We start from the raw sequence: 18,624 nt of genomic DNA, 5'->3' as shown, positions 1-18,624 counted from the left end.
CTGGTAGATCAACAATGCCACTCTGGGAAGTAAGACTGGAGGCCCTTATGGGTAGAAAGAGAGTGTGAGAGAGAGCACCAAGCCCTTCTATATGATGGAGTGACTTTTCCTATTTATTGGCTAAACCATTGGACGGTCAGGGAAGCACAGTCTAAAGTGGATTTGGTATAAAACAAGGCTCAGAAAGCTGTGTACAGGCAGCCTTGCCCAGGGATGTTAAAGATCGCTAGGAAAAGTTACTGTATGTGGCTGTTTCAGTCTTATTGCAATAAACTCTTTTAAGCTTTTCCAAGGAGTTTTTCTATACCTGTATATTCCTCCAACCTCTCTTTCATTCAGAGTGCAATATAGTTAGAGAGTCCACTGATATTTAGATGCAGTCACATTTGAAATTTTCAGCCATAGTTTCTGTAGATTTTTATGTGATGTAACGGAGTGTGGTGGCAACAACTTCTTTGGTTCCATTAGATTGCTTTTAATTACATTTTACAGAGGCACCCATTTCACCAAACAGTGCCTCATGTTAGAAAAATACCTAGGGCTGGGGAGGGGGAGGGTGGAGTGGGGGGGAGGAAAACAGACATCATCCTGGGCTATGGGAGAGATGGTAAAAGCCTCCTGACACAGAAAAAAAAATCACATGACTCTGAACAGACCAGATCACCTAATATAGCTGTAACAATTAAAGAAACTGAACATCCAGCCTGAAATCCTGCTTGGAGCTAGGAATGATTCTTTTTCATTTATTTAATCATTTGTTCTATCATTTCTATCATCTTCATGAGAATTTGGGAACAATAATGAAAGGGAAAAGTTGCTTTTAATTACTTGCTTAATTACTTGTTCATTACTTATTCATTCAAAACACATTAGTTAATGCCAACCACTGAAATAACCACCTTCTTCCAAATATCCTGTGCCTTTGGTTTGAAAACAGCTAGCTCCTCATGTTCTCAAAATGAGGATTTGGTCCCTTTATCCCATTTGGTCAGTAAAATCACTCAGAAGTGCTCCAGAGTACTTCCTGATTAGTACATTCCAAATTAAACAATTTGGAAATGCTCTTAATGCCATTGCTTCAAACGGGAGCCAGACTGGGCCTTTAGTGAAGTGCCCAAAATATGGCCCCAGTTCAGCCTCGTGCAACCTCGTGCAACTTGCTGAATTGAGGTCTGTATGCCTATCCCTGTATTTACAGTTACTTGACTGAGTGAATTCCCAGATACACTCCCAATCACCTCTACAAGCACTCCTGGTGCTTGTGGCATGCTTGATAAGGCAGCTCTTCTAACCTCATCTGGGATCATTCCACCTTTTTAATAGGGCTGCCAGGGGTCTGTTTTTTTACCAGAATTGCAGCTCCGGTCAGCACTGCTGACTGGGACGTTTAAAATCAGATCAGTGGAGCAGTGGGGCTAAGGCAAGCTCTGCTTGAAGTGGCTGGCATGTCCGGCCCTTAGGCGCAGGGGCAATCAGGGAATCTCCGTGTGCTGCCCCCAGCCTCAGCACCAGCTCCTCAGCTCCCATTGGCTGGGAGCAGCAGCATAAAGTACAAGTGATTTTGAATATACACAAGGAGCTACTTTGTTGTTAAGATAGTGCCACAACACTTTAAAATATCTGCACCTGTGTTCTTCTCTTTCTTGCCAACATATTGAAAAGTTCTAAGGATTTTGCCCAAGTTTTTTTTTCCAGACTCTCCTATACTTAATGAATAAGCTTCTTCCTTTCTAGTTAAGGGGTAGATTCACATTTTATTTATGTTGTCTTCACCTTGTGTTAAGATATTAAGCTATTGAACTAACACGGTATGGTAGGTAACTTGAGAATGGGATTTCAAACACAACCACGCTACATCAGTGCAGATGCTCTCTCATTGTCACTCTCCCGTTGGCATAGTTACTGCATCTCTGTGAGAGGCAGAAGCTATGTTGGCAGGAGAGCATCTCCCGCCAACATAGCACAGTGTGAACACCACTTTAAGTCAATGTAACTTACATCGGTAGGGGGGTGTTGTTTTCACACCCCTGAGCAATGTAAGTTACATTGATTTATGTGGTAGTGTAAACCAGCCCTTAGGAAACAATCTCCATATTTCTTTTACCATATGAATAAGGATATAATAATATGAATAATAATAAGTGCTTCCCTGTTCCCTTGTGTTCCAAATCAGATGAAGCATCCTACGTCATTCAGTAGTCCACATCAAAGCTGTAAGGCAATACACACTCATTCAACTAAGAATCTGAATGCTGTATTGTGAAGGTGAACATTTCAAAGGCAGGAGGGGAAATGATAGAGCTTCAATAGAGCTTGGAACTAAGATTCCAGATGTATATCACTGCATCTCTATCCTGATAGCAATCTTATGTGGGAGTGTTTTGAATATTCTTAATTATAAAATCATGCCTCATATGACAGAGTCACTGACACTTGTTTTTAAAGGAAGGCATGCTATTACAGTCTCATGTAAAGAAAGTGAACAGCTTTGTCACAGGGAGACCCGAAATGCTTCCTGTCCCAGAGATCTCTAAGGGGGAAAAATACTTTTTCTTTTCTTTTTTTGTAACCTACTTTTCCTTCTAATTTTAGAGCATGCTGGGTGAAGAATATTGCACATTCTTTTCCAGCACTGGACATTTCTCAACACCTTCTCATTTCCTTGTCTGTACTTTCCTTTTTTTCCTTTTGATTTGTGCTTATCTGGCTAGCTCTCTGCACTAGGAATTAACTGTGCTTGTTTGCAGAAGAGAACCCAAAATGGAAGACAGTCTATTTATAGATGTCCTGCCAGTTGGCAGGAAGGTAAAGGGGTGGAGCTGAGACCCTGAGAGTCACCAGTCCGGCATAGCTCTGAAGGAGAAATCAGTCTAGATCTTACCAGTTCTTCATGGTTTTGGGGACTGGTTGGAGCTCTTTTCCTTTCTTGTATGTGTGTGAATATAATACATTTTAAAGCTGGTCAAGAAATTATTCTTGTTGCCAAGAAGGCTAACGGCATATTGGGCTGTATTAGTAGGAGCATTGCTAGCAGATTAAGAGAAGTGATTATTCCCCTCTATTTGGCGCTGGTGAGGCCACATCTGGATTTTGCATCCAGTTTTGGGCCCCCCACTTCAGAAAGGATGTGGACAAATTGGAGAGAGTCCAGTGGAGGGCAATTAAAATGATTAGGGGGCTGGGCACATGACTTATGAGGAGAGGCTGAGGGAACTGAGTTTATTTAGTCTGCAGAAGAGAAGAGTGAGGGGGGATTTGATAGCAGCCTTCAACTATCTGAAGGGGGGTTCCAAAGAGGATGGAGCTAGGGTGTTCTCAGTAGTGGCAAATGACAGAATAAGGAGCAATGGTCTCAAGTTGGAATAGGGTAGGTCTAGGTTGGATATTAGGAAAAACTATTTCACTGGGAAGGTGGTGAAGCACTGGAATGGGTTATCTAGGGAGGTGGTGAAATTTCCATCCTTACAGGTTTTTAAGGCCCGGATTGACAAAGCCCTGGCTGGGATGATTTAGTTGGGGTTGGTCCTGCTTTGAGCAGGGAGTTGGACTAGATGACCCTCTGAGGTCTCTTCTAACCCTAATGTCCTATGATTCTACAGCAGAAATTCTTATTATTAGATCCTAAGTGCATGATCTTGTGCTGCATGCTATTGAATTTCATCCTATTTCTGTTGCTCCAGTCTTCAAGATCATGCAGATCCTCCTGTATAATATTCCGATCCTCCTCTGTTATAGACGATGCCTCCCAACTTTGCGGCATCAGCAAATTTCATCAGCACACTCATGGTTATTAATAAAAATACTGATTAAGATTGATCCCAAAACTGATCCTTGAGGAGTTCAACTGGTTACCTTTCTCCAATCTGATAGTTCACCTTTCAGTACCCATTGTCTTCTCCCCTTACCCACTTTACAAAGCTTGTTCTAATCCCCCATCTTCTCTAATTTAACTAATAATTTCCCCTGGTGTACCATGCCAAATGCTTTACTAAAGTCCAAGTATATTAGATGTACTGCATTTCCCTTATCTAAAAAAATGAGTTATTTTCTCAAAAGAGGAAATCAGGTTAGTTTGGCATGATCTATCTGTGATTAATCATGTTGTATTACATCCCCTTTTTCATTTATTTCTATTAATTTAATTATTCTTTCTTTCACAATTTGTTCTAAAGACTTGCATACTACTGAGTTCAGACTAATGGGTCTGTAATTGCCTGGTTTATTCCCTCCCCCGCCACACCTCCTTAAGTATTGGTACGATGTTAACTGTATTCCAGTCATACAATACTGTTCCCAAATACAGAGACTTATTTAAAGAGTCCTTGCTGCCAGACTAACAATCTCACATGCCATTTCATGTAGTTTTCTGGGATGGAAATAATAACCTTATGTATGAAGCAAACATAGCTGTCCAGTCAGTGCAAACAGGAAAGACAATTTCATAGCAATCCCTAAGAAAATTATTCCTTTTGTTGTTCTCCTTCCTTTGAGGCTGTATTTCTAGATGACATGATCTGCATTTCAAAACACATGAAGAATTTAAAATGTGAAAAATAAAAGCTAGAGTTTAAAATTTAAAGTGTGGAGGTACAGTCAAATTAGACTTCCAGGATGGGATTTTCAAAAGTCTAACTCTGTTCCAATCAAGTGTTATAATTTATTTCAATGGGTGTAAAGTTAGACTAATGAGCATCATTTTTAAAAAATCTAACCCCTAAATCTACCCATAAAAGAAACAGTCTTTCAGCATCCAATACTAAGCCTGCCTCTAGGCATAATTTATTCATATACATTCATTCAGTGCAGTAGTTCCCCAAAAGCTTGTAGTAAAACCATTCTCCAGTTCCCACAGTAAATATAGAAAGGTACAGCAGGTTTTTCCATTCCCCTCTCCAAGGACATCACCTCCAGATCATCTATCTGAGAATCAATAGCAGTATTCTATTCCCAGCTCCTTGGCCTCACTCTCCAGGCTGTCCACCTAAGAGCGACAAGTCTCATGACTCTTACCCACTGAGTCAGCTCCCCACAGCATTCTACTCCCCAGACCTCCTTGTCTAGGAATCCTGCCCTTACTCAGGAAACATCCCTCTAAAACCAATCCCTTGTCCCTGGAGCCCTTTACCCAGATGGCTTCCATTTCTGCCGTATTCCACTCCCCAGGCCTCTTTACTCAGGGAGAGCTACCATCCCACAACCATCTTCATGTTATGGACTCAGCTTCCCCTGACCAAGCTAGATGCCTAGGGGCCTCTGGCTGAGCCTTCCACTCATCCGGGGTCTCCAGTTTTGGTCAGTTCTCGTCAATAGCTCTGTTCCACTCTCATCAGAACTCCTCTCTCTTTACCAGCTCTCCTGTAGCTCTCTCCTTTGTTGCTTTCTGTCTTTCTGAGCCTCTACTCCTCAAGCAGCTGTCACCCACCCTTCCTGTGTCAGAGTCCTCTCATGCTCTGCGCCAGGATCCTGGGCAAAGCAGGCAGGATTAGTGGCAGGAGCTTGGGAGCCAGGAACCAAAGCTAGGGATCAGAACTGGTGCTGCAATCAAGAGTCAAGTTAATGGTAAAAGCCAGAGTTGAATCAAGAGTCAAGATGAGGGTCAAAGCTCAGGACAGAAGACAGTCAGGAGTTGACTGAGATCAACACCAAGTATCAGGGTCAGTCTTGAGGCTTCAGGGGGTTACTTGGGAGCCAGGGTCCAAGTCAGAGCCAAAGTCAATACCAAGAGCTCAAGACAGAGAAGCAAAGGGGGTAATAGCAGCTAGTTAGGGATATACATTTTTGTCTAGAGACTTCCTGGTATGCCCCATGGGTTTATATAGAATCAAGGAGCCAATGAGGAATTGCTAAAATGATTGTCAAGTTGGATCTCTTGAGGCAGAACTTCCCAGAACTACTTCTGCAGAGTATGGACCAGTCAGGTTACAGCTGCCTCTGGAGAAATTTGTTTTCTGGTAACCCTGCCACTTGGGTTCAAGTCATGCCTATCCTTACATTCTGACTCTCCCAGTATCCTCCACTCTAGGGCCCAGGTGCCCTCTCTTAATCCCACTTGGGGGCTGGACTCTCCCCTCTTAAAGGACTAGAGTAATCCTGTGACAACCTCCAATTAAATGGGTGTACAAAATGACACTCACAAAACTGGAGACCATGTTTTAAAAAAAACAAACCAAAAACCAAGAGCAAAGTCTTACAGATTTCAATATTTGATTCTACTTCTCTTAATCCCCACCAAATTACCATAGATTCATGTTGGGCTGGAAGGGACCTCAACAGATCACCTAGCCCATCTCGCTACCTTGAGGCAGGTTTAAGTATATGTAACCATCATTATCCTTTTTGGCTAATTTGGGAACCTCCAGCTTTTATGTCTTCTGAATCAGAGAGTGATACAAAGGCAGAAAAAATTAGACTGTAATTCTTGGGGCAGAGCTTGCAAGGTGTTGAACACTTCCTGTCATGAACTCAGCAGCCTCAGGCTCGGTCATCTAGCAACCCAATGAGCTCAGGTATGCCCAATAAACCTCTCTATGTGACTGTGCTTCCTAATTGGTCAGAAGAGCCAACAGATCACTATTTAAGCCCTATAGAAACACTAGCACAGCAGTTGCTGAATGTGTTCTATGCCTGCAGCAGTGCTAGACCTGCTTCCTGTCCAGTCCTCGTTCCAACCATTGCCAGCTCCACTCTGGCTCTACTCCCTGCCTACCTCTGGACTCCTGCTTCCTGACTCTGACTACTGGCTTGTCTCCTGACTATGACTCTGGCTCTGCCTTTCAGTTCTGTTCTGACCACTGATTCCTGGCTCCAACCATTTTCTCCTGACCATGCCTCCGGATCTGCCTTCTGATTCTGCTCTGACCACTAGGCCAGACTCCTGCTCCAATCACTAGATCGCACTGCCTACACCTCAGTGTGTGACCCCATCTATAAGGTATTGAGAACCCTCAGGTCCTACCAAAATCAAATAATCGGTGGAAATTCAGAACACCTTACAGCATGTGTCAGCAACAGGATTAGGCCCCTTGTTGGATGATGCTTTCCAAAGAGATTTCATACACACTTTTGTTTTTTCCTGAGGTTGCAGATGACATCAGAACAGCCTTCCTAATGGTGGTTTGGATGCAATCAAGATGTGCATAAGAGTTATGCACTGACTTTTTATGTTTAACAATTTGAACTTCATTAAAGTGGGATGTCAATGGAGTTACGTCAGGGATGAATTTGACTCATTAACTTAAAACACAATAAATGCTCAAAGCATTGAGACTTGGTAACTCCTACAAAAGTTCATTATTTTAATGATGATAAGTTGCTAAATGTAGGTCCAAAAACTAAATTAAAAAAGGCCTTTATTTTTTTCTGTTTACCACAATAATACATACAAATGAGATAGGCACCCATCCACCAGATCAGTATGAATAAATACAGGTTTCTCTACATATAAAATTGCAGGCTGACTATATGCAAAATCTGGGCTGAGAACCTTTTGAGATGTCATGATTCTAGAGACAGGCCTGAACCAAAACAAACGCAAATTCCAGACCTGTACTCAGAACCAAAACCCCAGTCCAGAAGAGCATTTAAGCACAATTTCAACTTGCAACTTTGACTTCAATGGGACTTAAGCACATGCTTAAATGCTTTGCTGAATAAGGATGGACTTAAACACATATTTAAGTGCTTTGCTGAACTGGGACCCAAATATGTAATTTGATCCTATCTTAAATGGGTCACATGCTAACACTGAATACAAACACCCTGAACTTCAGGGAAGTTCAGATGCGGATTCCAAATTCCTAAACCAAAGAGCATTCAGATCTAGGGTTTTGGTTCTGCCCATTAAAGAAATATGGATCCTGATCCAGAGTGTATATATATCAGGTGTAGTCTTAGACCCATCTTTAGGATATAAACAATGTTCTATGTCTAAAGAATCATTAAGGTGGTAGTACTTTATCCAGTTAATTGCTATTTGTCTAAATTTTACGATTGCATTGTTTAAAGGACTAGTGTCATATTCTGCAATAACTATGCAAATTTAGTTTCCTAAATCAAGAAAAGGATACATTAAATTTAGCAGATTACAGTTTTCAGTAGATTAAATCACTTAAAATGTGCTTTTTTGAAGCAAAAAGAAAAGTACAATGTAATTTTTTTACATTGAAGAATATCAATCTTCATTTGGAACTTTTGCTTTCACATTCCTTGCCCGGTAGACCACATCACATTTAGAATGTATTATCTGTATTCAGTATAGATTATAGCACACATGTCAAAAGATCTTATTTCATAACAGAATGGTTCATTCCAATTTTTATTCCTCTGCCTATTGCTAGTGGTGACATCACATTAAAGAATCACATCATTTGTGACACTGTCAGTATGGGACCCCAGTAGAAGACACTGCAAGCTAGTTATTAAAGCAAGATAGAAATGTGCTATCAAAATAACTTTGAGAACAAATTATAGTAGGTACCTGGACGGGCCCAAATGGGAGAGCACAGTGTGCTGCAAAAATAAAATCAATGTACACCTTTGTTCCAGCCACATGCACATAATACCTGCTACCAACCAACCAACCAACCAGCCCCCTTTCCCCCTACACACACGCACACACACCCTACAGAACAGGAATAATCAGTATGAGGGGGCTGGGCTGTGAAACTACTGTTGTCAGGCATTGTATACAGACCATGCCATCTAGCCTTTTTGGGCATGCTCAGTAATGCCCCTCCACAGCTCCCAGACTGAAGGGCTTGTGAAGAGGGCTTTCAATGGACTTCATGGCCATTCTCTACCAGCAGTAGCTTGGGTTTGTATGTCTTTTTGGCTGACATATATATGTACACACACACAAGCTCATTTTCTAGCAAAATTATCACTGTGAGAATAGGCGCTATTCCACCAGTTATAAGCAGAAACTTTATTTTCCAACTATATATAATGGGTTCTTTGTGGGTTCTTCTTAATTGTTGGCCTTTCAGCTTGCCGAGCAAAGTGACTGGAATCTTTTTATAATCATAGAATCATAGAATATCAGGGTTCGAGGGACCTCAGGAGGTCATCTAGTCCAACCCCCTGCTCAAAAGAGTAGGACTAATCCCCAATTTTTGGCCCAGATCCCTAAATGGCCCCCTCAAGGATTGAGCTCACAACCCTGGGTTTAGCAAGCCAATGCTCAAACCACTGAGCTCTCCCTCCCCCCTGCACAGTAAATGTAGGTGTTTTACAGCCTTTGTTTTTCAACAATCTCTATTACATCCTTCATTTCTTCACAGGAAACTAAACATGCACTGGGCCCTATTTTGGGTTGTTTTGTTTAGTCTGTTGCATTATGATTTGTAGAAGAAAGTAGTGAGCCATGAAGGATTCCCACTTCAGGCTACAAGTGGGAGCCAATTTTGTGATATCCATGTAAAAGTCTCAGTAAAGTTTAAATATTTGCTGCAGAATAAGCTTCTTTAAGCAGCCCATTTCTGATGGCAGCCTAAGGATCTGAAACATTGGCTACATATTTTTTTCTGTAGTTAGTAGAACAAAGAAATACAAAGTAGTACAAATGTAAGTGGTAGGAGGGTTTTTATTTCTCTTGAGATACAATTTCTAGTACCACAGGACTGTTTGAATTGAAGTTTCTTTAGCGATTTGGAAGGAGCTCCAATTTTAATTATAGTAACCTCTGTCGAAACATGGCTTTGTGAAAATATACCCACTGCAGTGGAAACTGAAGAAGGTGCATTATGAACTGAAGAAAACTTGCTGTCATTCAATAACCAAGAGCAGAAAACCAATAGTCAGGAAGGTTACTGTAAAAAGTCATCCCATTTAGGTTGAATCCTGCAAAATGTTGAATGCTTCCTGCAAGATACTGGATTTCAACTGCTCTTGATATCAATGGAAATTAAAGGAGCTTTGCACCTTGCAGGGTAGACTCACTACCTCATACTGAGCGGTTAAGAAGAAAGTCAAACAGGATGACAAATTAATAAGCCACTGTGAACAGGGAGGAAAAAAAAGTGATGGAGACAAACATAGGGCAATTAAAAAAATAAATAAATGGGAAGTCAGAGAACTGTGAAATCTGGTGTGTTTCTGCAATGCTTGCTCATTCTGAGTAGCACTTATCCTTATTCAAAATCCTATTCAAGTCAATTTGGTAAAAAGTTAGTAGAAAAAAATTCTGGCCCTTTTTACATTGCATTACATTTATTATCTTTTACTGGACCAGATCCTAGCCCTTGGCTGTATCCCTTTTACACTACTCTGGTGGTGTAAAGCAAATGGAGAACTGTCTTAACAGGGCAGTTGGGATTTTTTTAACATATGTGAATCCTGGTGTAGCATAATGTTTGAGTAGACTGCTCCATACAATTAACCCCCCACCTAGGTGTAAAGCAGGCTCAGGAAATGGGCATGGCCATGAGAGTGTGCTCCAAGTTACTTAGGCTTTTCTAAATTACATTGGAACTAGAGCTGGTAGAAACATGCCAGTTATTTTTCATGGACAGTTTTGGAGGGTGTTCACTTTTTTCCAAAACTTTCTTATAAAAAATTAAAAATGAACATTTTTCAATCAACCAGTGTTATCTACCCAATGTTTTTCATCATTGCAATACTTTCATTGGTAATTATGAGGCTGCTAGTAATGCTTTTCACAGTCAACCTGAATATATGTGCGTGTGAGAGAGAAATTCCATTTATAAAGATGAAAAAGTAAGTTCCTACCAATACTCACAGTTTGATACAAGTTTTATTACTTTTCTCACAAGCCTCTGTGGGAAAAAACACAATGCAGACTTTCCAAAAATAGATCTGAGATTCACAAGGCAATTGCAAAGATGTGCAGATAATATTAGACTGTTAAGTTCTAAATCAGTTTTAAGTGCATCACAATTAAATAAGCCATCAAAACTGGCATTTCATGGATCCAATAGCCCTTCAGAAGAGTTAGTCCCTAACTGGTCCTTCATGACCCTGTGCACTACACCTGGAAGCAATGAGATACTTTAGGTGGTGCCCTTTAGCTAATTAGCAATGGAGCAGCTGAGCTAGAAAGAGGCTGCTAAAACAGTATAAAGAAAAGTTACTGAGAAGGAAAGATAAAAGAAAGGGAGTTCTTTCTGGAGAAGTTCTGTGGTTGTTGTAGGTTGGAGCAACCCACATGAGTGAAATATGCCTCTGTGGGAGCAAGCCCTAAATAAGAGCTTAGATTTGAGCTTGAGAGCTACCAAGAAGACTGTCAGTATCCCTGGGGAAGGAAGACAGTGGGGGACTCCTATCAATCAACTCTAGGAAGAGAGATGTGGTCTGCCTCTAGACCAGAAAGGCCTACAGTTTGAGCTTGTCCCCTAGAAGGGGTAGGAAGACCCACAGGGAGCAAAGCATACTTCTGCATGGGAGAAACCCTGAGTTAGCATCTATAATGGCTAGAAGAAACCCACCAAGCGGAGGTCAGGCTCCTATGGTGGAAGTCCTGAGGCAGGACTTGTAACAGAATAGGAAAACCCTCAAGATAAACTGCCAGAGTCTTGGGCAAAGAGAGGAAGTGGGGGAATCCTGCAGTGTACGAGGAGCGCTGCAGGGGCCAGAGAATGGGGCTGAGAAGCTGAAGATTTCAGTAGCTCAAGAGGCAGAGCAGAAGCCATTAATCTAGGGATTTATTTTTGGACTCATCTGGACCTTTGTTAAATCAGAAGGGGATTTAACTTTGAACTTGGTTGGGGGGTTGAGCCTCAGAAGATCCAGAGTGAGGCAAATGGCCTGCAGGAGGCACTGGAACAAAGAATTATGCACGTATGCAAGGGGGCACACTGAGGGTGAGTGAACCCATATAACAAAGGGTCTAGGCATACTCTTCTAAACTGTGCATCTGGGCATGCAGAAGTGCAATGTGATGTTGTAAGACAGTACAGCACAACATAAGGTTTGATAAGGGTATAGCAGTTCTGGAATCTATTGGTCTGGTATGGTGATGGCTTCCTGCCTTTTCCGGTTTCCACTTCTAATTGTGTTGATACTGTGTATTCTCAGTACTCAGTGCTTGAAGTAATACCAGATCAAAAGCCAGAGTGGTGTTTGAGGAGCTCCTTAAGTCTCTCAAAGCCTGTCCTCATAGACTTGTAGAGGTGCGGTTTAGGGCAATCTGACATTTTAATCTGGCAGGTTTGCACATGGCAGCTATTTTGCCACACACAGCTGATAAGTATTTATAGTCTGCCCTAGCCACTGCCTTGCTTGACAAAAATACATACGCTTCATGGGCTGGATCCTCCAATGGTGTATGTGGGTATAGCTCCAATGGCTTCATTTCAGTTTTCTTCTTGGAGTCATTGACTGTATTGCAATAGGGAATGGAAGGTACTAAATAACATTCCAATATCCACACTTTCATTCTACAATATACAGTGTGTATGTAGTTTAAATAAAACATGGCTAGTGAGAGCAGATTTTTAAAAAAAAACTAGACAAGCCAGCAAAATAATTTTAGTAGAGATGGTCACAAATTTTGAATCCATTTTTTGATGGGGGAAAAAACTAAGGATTTGCTGGAAAATTACCTTAGTACCCTTTACAATCCATTTTTGGATAAAAGAACCAGAGAATATCCCACCAATGATATTTAAGGTAAATACATAAACCATGGGTTGGGTTAAGTTTTCCCTACCAATAATAGCAGCTATTGATACTGGAATCATGCCTAAAAGATAAATGCTTACAAAATGTTCATAATTTTCTTCTGTAATGCAAGCTTTCAGGCTAACTTGTAAAGGAAATATGTTTAATGTTTTCAATATAGTAACTGTTTTCTTGCCTAGCAAAAGCTAAAGATAATTTTGTTTCTTATAACCTATTATAGGATAAAGAGATGGTGCAGTCAATCCTTTTTGTATGCATTGAATTTGTTTTGTAGTATTAGTATGTCTGCTTTTGAAGAGGATATGGTTTCAAAGTCCATCTCCATATCAAAAGGGGTGGGGGGAGGGTATGTAGTAACTAAGGCCCCAAAATTATGAGTTTGAAAGTTTCCCAGGCACCAATGCTGTTTAGAAAAGAGGACCGAGGGGAAAAGAAACCTCCAAGTCTAACAGCAAGATTTCTTTAGATAGGCTGTGGACACCCTAAGTTTCCTCATATATTCTCAAGTATGTACCGTTGGTGCAGCCAAACTCTTCCCTTTTTTCCCTGTCTGAATATATTAATTTTAAAAATGGATATGAAATTGTTATGTGACAGGTACAGTAGTGAAAAATGGAGAACTAGATGGAATCTGATAGTGATTAAATAAAGTTTTATATATAAAAGGGAAGTCAACTAAAATGATACAGCTTTGCACAAAATATTGGTAAACTTTAATGATCATAAAAAGAAAAGGAGTACTTGTGGCACCTTAGAGACTAACAAATTTATTAGAGCATAAGCTTTCGTGAGCTACAGCTCACTTCATGATGCATCCGATGAAGTGAGCTGTAGCTCACGAAAGCTTATGCTCTAATAAATTTGTTAGTCTCTAAGGTGCCACAAGTACTCCTTTTCTTTTTGCGAATACAGACTAACACGGCTGCTACTCTGAAACCTGTCTTTAATGATCATGTTTACCTCATGGGCAATCCTGTAAGAAAGAAAGAGGGGCTATGTTCATATTGATTTCCTTTAGTTTAGTAACAAAGTGAATAATGCAAATATTCGCCCTGACCCCCTCCCCCACACTGCAAAATAGCACATCCACACTCTGCTGCCGGCAACTGAAATGGAGGGGACAGCTCAGTGCATGGAGGTCCCCGATACTCCCCACTGCAAAAGAGCAACTCCAGACCCTGAGGAAGAATGGAGAAAACCTTTCAGCTATGCCTCTGCTGCTCCCCTGACTCCAGCTCCCCTTCCCCCTACAAAAAAAACCCTCTTTCCAAGACTCTTCCCTCCATATTCCCCTCTACACATGCTCTTCATACAGGTTCCATCAAGTACGGCAAGTGGATGGGTCTGTGTGCGCTGGAGCTATGCTGAAGGGCCAGCATTGGGAGGGGAGTGGAAATATGCAATTTAGGGGGGCAATGCCCTCCATGGCCCACCAATCTCCGCCGCTGGATGTGATGTCACAACATCACAAATGTTGCTTTTATGCAGCGGCTATGTTGCTGTTACCAAGTGGACAAATTCACGGTACGGAAAGTGTTCTCAGGGGAAATGTTGCTCGTAAGCAGTGATTGCTCTTACAAGGTGTTGCTGAAAACAAGCATCTACTGTAGTGTGTTTATAAAGACCCTTGATCAGAGTGGAATAATCAAAAATGTACATGAATAGTAATGCAGACTCAGTCACACATACTGAGGTCCCAACATTGTTGTTAAAACAAGGAAAATAAAAATGAAAGACTTTTTTTTACAGCTGTTCTGGCCTCTTGAAGCTGTTCTTGAAGTGACTTGGCATTGCATGTGAACTGTTCTCAAGGTTAGAGAGCATCAAAGAATAGGGAGTGACTTTGTAAAGTATATGAATTTTAAAATGAACATTTCAGCAGCTAGCAGAGTGTTTAATGGAGAAATTGCAACCGGAGCAAGCATAACAGCAAAGTTGGCCAAGGCAGAGGGGCTCAAAAAGTAACTTGCGGAGGTAAGTTGCTGACCAGGGCAAATGAGCAGGTATGCAAAGTATGCCCCAAAATGATTGTACTAATTGTACTATGCTCTAACTTATCTTACATAATCTGGTGTGATGAGATGTGTTGCACAAAGACTGGAAAATTCTAGTCCCAGTTGCAAGAAATCAAAGGTGATTCCTCATTGGATGGTGAGAGAGAACAACTCTTTTTGGTTGGACATTTTGAATCTTTAGCAGAAGTATGGGTCACCATCTGACTGGTCCATGCCAGCAGCTCCAAGAGGAGGAAGCAAGCTGGACCATCCCAGCAGAAATGAGAGAAAACAGCCTTTCCCAAAAGCCAAAGACACCTGGAAGGAAGACTGAGATCCTGGGCCAGCTACCTGGGAGTTGTCCTGTTGATATCAATACCTACCTCAGATAAGTGACTTTGTCTGTTTTCCAGCAATTCAGGTTGCCTACAAAAGCCATGTCTGTTCTTCCCCTGAGTTTGCAGTGTTAACTCCTGTTGTGAAAAATAACTGAGTTGAAAACTGATGGCTGACCAAAGATCTGGTCATAAGTATCACACAGACTCTCTTGTGTGATGAAACAAATCACTCAATTCCCCCCAGGGCCCTCTGACTCCAATTCCACTGATCAGGACACAGCAACATCCCCTTATCAGTCCCCAGAGTAGCCCACAGAGGGCTGCGGTAGGCTCTGCCATGGAAACCTTTGAACAAATTCACAGAGAAAAATCAAGAGTTTAATAAATAGAATTCTCTATCAGATACTAACCTACAGTTTGTTAATAGTAACAAGTGGAACATACTCCCTGTGGGTTTCCTTTGAAGCCTAAGATTCAGATTCTGTCTCCAAAAAGAGTGTTAAAAGTTGCAAAACAGTAATGGAGAAAGTCCTACTCTGTTAGGGCGCAGCCCTGGAACACATACCCTTCTGGCCCTGCACTTGCACTGCCTACAGCTCTCCCTCGGTTCTTTCTGTCACTGACTCCAACCTGCGTACATCAAACAGATACCCCCTTTTTTCTGGGGGTCTGATTTATTAACATTTTTTACTATGTACAACACACCTCTTCTTTAACCCCTCAAGTCCAAGTCCCTTTGGGGTTTCTGGGGGCTCAGATGGATTTACCCTCCTTGCATTCAGGGGTACTACAGCCTTCTTCCTGGAGCTGGGTTATAAACAGTCACTCTACTCCTTGGATCAGGAGTCCCCAGCTCTTTTCCTGGACCTAGGCTTCAACCTCAGCTGAACCTTTTTCCCTAGTAATTTTTTTTCTCCTTATGCTTCCTCCTACAGCTCTCCTTAGAAGTATCCTCCTCCAGTTGAGCACTGGTAGCCTTTTAAGAGGCCCAGGTGCTAGTTCATCAATTAGTTGCCAACCAGCCACATAGGCAGTTAACTGCTTATAGGAGGGCCAAGAGAGGATCATTCTCCTTAAAGATGACCTACACGAGTAGGTAGGGCTTTGACTCCCTTTAAAGAGGCCAGCCACCCCCTGACAACTACAAAGCAGAGAGAAGGAGGAGGGATGAGGAAAATTACTCATTCCTCCAAGACAGAAGAAAGCCCTGCATCTCTGGGAGATCTCTCTGGAGTGACACCTGTAAGAGAAAAACAGAAGAGGAGACGTTAGCACAGTTGCAAAAGTACAAAGCCATCCCCTCCCTGGTGTGGTTGCAGGAGTACCGGGGCACACAATTTCCCAGTACTGTACCTGGTGCACCAGTCCTCCGCAAGAACTGTAGGTGCTGCAGCTGGCTGTATGGTCTGTAACACCTGATGAGTCCCAGTACTCACTCCCTGATTGCCTTCAACAGCATGTTCCTCCCGAGTACCCTGCCTCTGTTACCCACCACTTACTGGAGCTGGGTGGGAAATGGTTTTCCCTATCCTGCAAAAATTTGAGATGTTGTTTAAAAAAACAACTCTCTCTCTCTATCCCAAATCAGGATGAAAAGCTAAAATCCTGAAATATTTTGCAAACTAATACTCCAAAAATGGTTTGAGTCATTTGAAATGTTTTGTTTTTGATCTCGCCCATTTTAAATTTGTTCAAAATTTCTTTTAGCTTAAATTTAAAAAGGAAAAGTCATTTTGATCTGGAAAACCAGAATTTTTCATTTTGAAAATGTTGAAACAAAACATTATTGTATGCAGTGTTGTTGCCATGCAGGTCCTAGGAGATTAGAGAGACAAGGTGGGTGAGGTAGTATCTTTTATTGGCCCAACTTCTGTTGGTGAAAGACAAGCTTTCGAGCTTACTCAGAGCTCTTCTACAGCTCCCTGTAAGTTTGAAAGCAGATCTCTCTCACAGACAAAAGTTGGGCCAATGAAAGATCACACACCTTGTCTCTAAAACAAAACACTGACATTTCCAAAACTTTCTTAACAAAAATATTATGAATCAAAAAATTAATCAAAACAGACCCTTTCCCATTCAAACTTTGAGTTTTGACATATCAGCATTTTCTGACAAATGTTACATTGAAAAGCCCCCTGCCCATTCCACTTTTCATCCACTGCCATGGAGCCATCCCTCTTACTTGCCTACATCATCCCTGAGAAGGAGAAAATGAGGAGCAGCAAAAATGTCATCATCAAATCCCCTTATTCCATTCTCCACTCCCTCAAGACCTTTGTACTTTTCTCTCCGTCCCCACATGGCTTCATATTTGCCACGTGTGGCAGGATGGAGTGAATTGGCTTGGCTGGAGGGAGTGGCTAACATTGACTTGCTCCTTCTCACCTGGATTTGAGTGAGGTCCTGAGGACTCAGAGAAAATATCAGGAATTAAGGGAACTACTAGCTAAAGCAAAGGAATATTTGCATGGGCTGAAGTTTATAAAATTGGTGTATAAAGCACTGCAGGACAGTTAGTGAAAACAGATTTCTGGACGCAGGTATAATGTAGTGCACATTTTTTTGGGCTTCAGGTGCCACTCACATCCAGTTGACCCATTTTGGAAATCATACTGCAAAAGTATTTTCCAGGCCATACCTCTTCCATATTCACTGTTAGGAATAATTTTGAGCAGTGAATCTCACTTTTACCCCTGTTGGCTTCTCCTTTGAAATCCAAATTTCATGTGTGCCTGTTTATAGGTGCAAAAGTCCAAGCTAGAGGTGCAAACCCTTTGAAAATGTAGCCTAGATTGCATACCTATTGATAGTCTATTGTGAATTTTAGTTTTTAATTGGGGGGAATTGCATCCTTATAATAATGAATTGATGCTTAAATGTACACCCACTCCCTGCTTCAAGGCTTTTGTGGCAGCTAGTTTAAAAAAATTGTTTTATACGAACAGAAAGTAAGTTAGCTTTCCTTTCTTTCTATTTGTTTTATATTGCTGTGTGGATATCAAATAGAAAAATGTCAAAGAGCCTCTAATTTGTCTGTGTACTAAACAGAAGAAGAAGAAAGCTTTTGCAACTGTGAGCAGTTCTGTCAAAAGATTACTATAAATACAGGTAGTTATTCTGCTTTATTTTTAATTTGCATATGAAATCCTGTTTGACAGCTCTGTTCTCAGAATAAATTAGAAAAGTTAACCACACTCTATCCACTATTTATGTGCTACATACTCTAGCATTATCTATTTTTCTATAGGTATAGAGAGTGCCAGTAAGAAAAAAGTTTAAAAACTAGAGTCAGAATATATTTATATAATTATATTAGTTTGAAATGGCAAAATAAGAATGAATGTTTCCACTTTCATTACCAAGTGACATTTTAAAGTATCATGAGGCGGCAGTGAAGAGCTCAAGCATGTGTCCTGAAATTTGGGAAATTGGAAACTAATGACCCATGAAGCATGGAGTGGACTGGAGCAATGACAGCCAGCCCTGCACCCCCGTGCCCTGCCTGCAGTCAGCCCCTGCCCTGTCTCCAGCCAGCCCCACACCCCCTTGCCTCCAGCCAATCCCACACCCTCCTGTCTCCAGCCAGCTCCGCACCCCCTGCCCTGCCTGCAGCCAACCCCGCACCCCCTGCTTCCAGCTAACCCTGCCCCACGCCC

The sequence above is a fragment of the Dermochelys coriacea genome, chromosome 1, assembly GCF_009764565.3.
Source record: "Dermochelys coriacea isolate rDerCor1 chromosome 1, rDerCor1.pri.v4, whole genome shotgun sequence".
Lineage (NCBI taxonomy): Eukaryota > Metazoa > Chordata > Testudines > Dermochelyidae > Dermochelys > Dermochelys coriacea.
Note: the sequence above shows the minus strand (reverse complement) of the source record.